At 37.3% G+C, this 6,000-nt stretch overlaps 1 protein-coding gene across 1 annotated transcript in view; it reads left to right on the forward strand.

Annotated features, from left to right (window-relative positions):
• The window catches only part of rev3l (REV3 like, DNA directed polymerase zeta catalytic subunit), a 334,113-nt gene that overhangs the window by 215,688 nt on the left and 112,425 nt on the right, over nt 1-6,000 (forward strand). The gene's annotated exons all lie outside the window — the stretch shown is intronic.

The raw sequence follows: 6,000 nt of genomic DNA on the forward strand, positions 1-6,000 counted from the left end.
ACAAGGAGTGAAACATGTTCTCGCTTTCTGATTTTAAAAAAATGAAAGGGCTAACTACTAAGTAGCAAATGTGTCAAACATGTGCACTTATACTGTGTGATGCAACCGTTTCATTGAGTTGAATTAAACAAATAGTTTTTTGCCTTTTGTTGTTAAAGTATTCAGTTGTTTAATTTTTCAGATTTCTCATAACCATTGCTACATTGTAGCAATGATGAAAGGGAGACAACCTAAAAGAGTTTGTAGGGAAAAAGCACTAGAAATGAAAAACTTGACTTTTATAGTTTAATCATAAAGAATCAAAGTAGCCAGTATTTTGTAATGCAGAAGAGCATTCTACCTATAAATAATATAACTCTGAATGCAGCCAAGCTGTGATGTCACCACCCATTATGACTAGAAGAGATAGATAAAAGTGCATTAATAAATGTATACCAAAATCATAACAGGGAGCCCCATATTTGTCACCTTTACTCCCTACAGAGAGGCTACAAAGGCCAATAATACTACATGTATATGTACCTCCCTGTGTTTGTGCTGGTTTTTGTTTGATCCACTGCTTCTCAGACATGTAAAGAACCTAGAATCCAGGATTACACCTTGTCTGTCCTACATTATGGACCATGTTTTTGTCCACTTGTATTCTAGTCACAATAGGACTTCCTTCTCCCAAAGACATTTTGAATTAATAGTGTTCAAAAAGAGATTCTTCCCAAATAAAGTTGCATTGAAGGATATTTACCTGTCTCATGTTTACTTTTATGTCCATAGGAAGACTTTTCCCATTAGGTTAACTACTCTTTAAATAAAAAACAGATCTACACATTAGAGCCCAAATGATTAATCACATTGCAGATCTGATCGGGGCAGTAATAAAGCTCAATAACTTAATCGGCATTGGCTGAAGTGATGTGAATCAGGGACCTATCGGGTGCCAGCATTTTGAGTGAGAGTATGCGACAGCATGCAGAATTTCATGTACACACAAAAAAATTTTGATTAATAATGATTGTAATTCTAAAATTGAAAAGTTTAAGAAATGTTCAAACTGCAATATAAAGTATGATGGATCTGTTCACAAACTTGCATACAGCCAAACAAACCTGATCAAGGTAAATATAGGGTTCCTGTGTTCCATTACTATGATTACTATGTCAGAGAAGTAATTTATGGTAAAGTCAACCGAAAGCTACAAAAGATCAATGAAGCAGGCATTAATTTCCATAAAGTTTTTTCTTTTTAAAAAAGTTACAATAATGAGTAGTTCAAAATTACACAATTCTGTCACGATATATTTTTATTGTATGACTGTAAGCAAGTTACCTATCTTGTCTGTGCTTTAAATTATAATTTATAGAAAGCCATACTGTGTTGCATTATGGTTTATGTGATATTTTAAAAATTAAATGTAATCTTATAGTGAAATGCAGTTGCTTAAACTCTTCCATGTCTTCTGTCAGTACTCCCAATCCATTGTCAGCAGTATTACTATATGGGCTAGCACGGCATAGTGAACAGTCTGTTGTTTTAACAATACAGTACGTTGTTTACTTGTCGCCTGATGTTACTCATTTGGAAAAGCCCTTATCCACCTGTTATAACACTATGTAGGATATCCTATTCTGTTAAAATTAGAAATAATTAAACATTTTTAATCAAGAAATTGTAGAATGCTTCCTTAGAATTTTGTAAGAGTTTATTAATGATGTTAAGTTAATACAGCGAAAGTTAAAGGTAAAAAGCCTAATCCCTCTATTATTTTATTTTTTTATTTTTTTTACTTGTTGCCTAATATTAAAAATGTGTTAATTTAATGTAAATTAATTTTATGGTGGTGACATACAATAGGCATATTTTTGGCATGATAAGTCATTTTAGTGGTGAAGAGGTTATAGCTAATACAGAATTTGCTGTTGTCTGGTGGGGAGTAAAGGAAAGTAGAAAAATGGAAAATGAAGAGTGATTTAAAAGATAAAACTACTTCATATTTTATACAAACCATCACACTATTCAAAAGCTAATATGGACCAAAAAGATGCATCTTTATTAGAACAAAATCTCACTGTATAGTGAGATTAATGTTTCCCATAATTATTAATGAAAAAAGTTAAGGTAGATCAAGCATTCTTGATCTTCCTTTATTTCAACATTTTTATCCTTAAATAAACTGTAGTACAGTAAAATGTCAGTAAATTAAAACATTTAATAAAAGATGTAAATTAACAACAATTTTCCTTATTTTAAGAAGCTGTTTCTTATTGTGGCTGGATGTTTTGAGAGAGAATATATTTTAATTAGCAAAGGAGGTGAAGGGGTTATGAGTAGGATTATCATAATTATCTGTTTTAACAACTTCATGCAGAGCTTTGTCAGTGCAACCAGTGCTGAATGACGATGAGAAAAAATGAAAAAAGCTACTCACAGGGCATTGGGTGTGTGTGATTTATTCAGTTTTCCTCTGTTTGATGTGAATTTTTTAATGTATTCGCCTGGCCAATCCAATTCAAGTCTTTTGTTTTTTATTATTACCATAGAAATCTTAGGAGTCCTTATGTAAAGTACTTGCATTTTATGTTTATTTAGCATTCATTTATCTTATATATTTTTTTCATGCATAGAATGTTACAGTATTTCAGAAAAAAACCTTTTGCTGAAAACGGAGTTTGTGGAAGCCACAGCTTTCAGGTGATTACTGGTTCCAGTATAGGTGGCATTTGTTGATATCTCTAGAAAAGTTCATAAATAATTCAGGGCCTGTAATGTGAAGTTCCAGCTTGATGTCCCTGCTTCTCATGGACATTAGCCACTGACTTGTATGTAATTCAAAGAGGAATTTAGTGGAAATGGTCACACGCTAGGGTTTAAAAGGCCTTTTAGGTCATAGGGTCATATAACTTTATGTTGGGTGTGCAAGTTAAGGAAAAAATTGGACTGGCAGGAGAAAGAGAAGTAATGAAAAGGTACAGGAGGTTTTGGTGCAGTCTGTGCTAGTTAACCACATTGATAGTTAGGAATGAAACCTGTATAGCTAATACCAGTGGATATGTCAGGTGCATTTCCTTATTGTACTGTCTCATGTCATTTGCTTCTTTATCATTATGGCTTTGTATTTATTTTTGTGATTAAACCACTTTTTCATTGATTCCCTGGTGTCTTTGGTTCTATTTTGGGAATAGGGTAGGAATCAAGAACACGTACAAGCCATTTTACTCATGTAAATTAATTAAGCAAAATTTTCAGAAGCAAGGTTCTTTTAAAAGTTATTTTTCTTTGTGTTTAAAATACAACCAGACACTAATTGTTTTCCTTTGAACAGTAAACAAACCCTGGTGATTATACAGTGGGGCAAAAAAGTATTTAGTCAGCCACCAATTGTGCAAGTTCTCCCACTTAAAAAGATGAGAGAGGCCTGTAATTTTCATCATAGGTATACCTCAACTATGAGAGACAAAATGAGAAAAAAAATCCAGCAAATCACATTGACTGATTTTTGAAGAATTTATTTGCAAATTATGGTGGGAAAAAAAGTACCCTAAGTTCTTGTCAATAAGCTGCGGCTTATCTAAGGAAAAAAGTTGTGAAAATGAAAAAATAGAATATCGGCTTATACATAAGTCCGGCTTATACATCCATCGCGGGGGTTGCGTTCCAGAGCCACCCGCGAAATAAGAATATCCGCGAAGTAGAAACCATATGTTTATATGGTTATTTTTATATTGTCATGCTTGGGTCACAGATTTGCGCAGAAACACAGGAGGTTGTAGAGAGACAGGAACGTTATTCAAACACTGCAAACAAACATTTGTCTCTTTTTCAAAAGTTTAAACTGTGCTCCATGACAAGACAGAGATGACAGTTCCGTCTCATAATTAAAAGAATGCAAACATATCTTCCTCTTCAAAGGAGTGAAGCAAACAAATCAATATGTCTGTTTGGCTTTTAAGTATGCGAAGCACCGCGGCACAAAGCTGTTGAAGGCGGCAGCTCACACCCCCTCCGTCAGGAGCAGACAAAGAGAGAGAGAGGGAGAGTTTGTTTTTCAGTCAAAAATCAATACGTGCCCTTCGAGCTTTTAAGTATGCGAAGCACTGTGCAGCATGTCTTTTCAGGAATCAGCTTTACAAAAGATAGCAACGTGAAGATAATCTTTCAGCATTTTTAGACGAGCGTCTGTATCGTCTAGGTGTGCAAACAGCCCCCCTGCTCAATCCCCATACGTCAGGATCACAGATAGTCAGCGCAAGATTGACAGAAAAGTAAGCAATCTAGCTTCTCAGCCATCTGCCAATAGCGTCCCTTGTATGAAATCAACTGGGCAAACCAACTGAGGAAGCATTTACCAGAAATTAAAAGACCCATTGTCCGCAGAAATCCGCGATATATATTTAAATATGCTTACATATAAAATCACAATTTAAATGACCGCTACGCGCTCATGTTGACTCGGCGACGCCCAGAGCAGAAAGAACGCGCTCCGGCCGCTCCAACCGCGCCATGCGGGGAGTGAGAGAGACGGTAATATCTCACACTCTCTCCCCCCTTAAAGAAATTAAATGGGCGCGAGTGAGACCACTGACCTCCCTCCCTTCTATTAGTTATAGGTTATAGTACGTTCGGCTTATCCATGAGTCCGGCTTATCTATCATACGATTTTATTTTAAAAATTCGTATGATTTTTGGTCTCCGGCTAATACATGAGTCCGGCTTATAGACAAGAACTTAGGGTATTTGGTCAATAACAAAAGTTCATCTCAGTACTTTGTTATATACCCTTTGTTGGCAATAACAGAGGTCAAACGTTTTCTGTAAGTCTTCACAAGGTTTTCACACACTGTTGCTGGTATTTTGTCCCATTCCTCCATTGAGATCTCCTCTAGAGCAGTGATGTTTTGGGGCTGTCGCTGGGCAACACAGACTTTCAACTCCCTCCAAAGATTTTCTATGGGGTTGAGATCTGGAGACTGGCTAGGCCACTCCAGGACCTTGAAATGCTTCTTACGAAGCCACTCCTTCGTTACCCGGGCGGTGTATTTGGGATCATTGTCATGCTGAAAGACCCAGCCACATTTCATCTTCAATGCCCTTGCTGATGGAAGGAGGTTTTCACTCAAAATCTGATGATACATGGCCCCATTCATTCTTTCCTTTACACAGATCAGTCGTCCTGGTCTCTTTGCAGAAAAACAGCCCCAAAGCATGATGTTTCCACCCCCATGCTTTACAGTAGGTATGGTGTTCTTTGGATGCAACTCAGCATTCTTTCTCCTCCAAACACGACGAGTAGAGTTTTTACCACAAAGTTCTATTTTGGTTTCATCTGACCATATGACATTCTCCCAATCCTCTTCTGGATCATCCAAATGCTCTCTAGCAAACTTCAGATGGGCCTGCACATGTACTGGCTTAAGCAGGGGGACACGTCTGGCACTGCAGGATTTGAGTCCCTGGCGGCGTAGTGTGTTACTGGTGGTAGCCTTTGTTACATTGGTCCCAGCTCTCTGCAGGTCATTCACTAGGTCCCCCCGTGTGGTTCTGGGATTTTTGCTCACCATTCTTGTGATCATTTTGACCCCACGGGGTGAGATCTTGCGTGGAGCCCCAGATGGAGGGAGATTATCAGTGGTCTTGTATGTCTTCCATTTTCTAATAATTGCTCCCACAGTTGATTTCTTCATACCAAGCTGCTTACCTATTGCAGATTCAGTCTTCCCAGCCTGGTGCAGGTCTACAATTTTGTTTCTGGTGTCCTTTGACAGCTCTTTGGTCTTGGCCATAGTGGAGTTTGGAGTGTGACTGTTTGAGGTTGTGGACAGGTGTCTTTTATATTGATAACGAGTTCAAACAGGTGCCATTAATACAGGTAACGAGTGGAGGACAGAGGAGCCTCTTACAGAAGAAGTTACAGGTCTGTGAGAGCCAGAAATCTTGCTTGTTTGTAGGTGACCAAATACTTATTTTCCACCATAATTTGCAAATAAATTCTTTAAAAATCAGACAATG

Source organism: Erpetoichthys calabaricus, chromosome 3 (assembly GCF_900747795.2).
Source record: "Erpetoichthys calabaricus chromosome 3, fErpCal1.3, whole genome shotgun sequence".
NCBI lineage: Eukaryota > Metazoa > Chordata > Cladistia > Polypteriformes > Polypteridae > Erpetoichthys > Erpetoichthys calabaricus.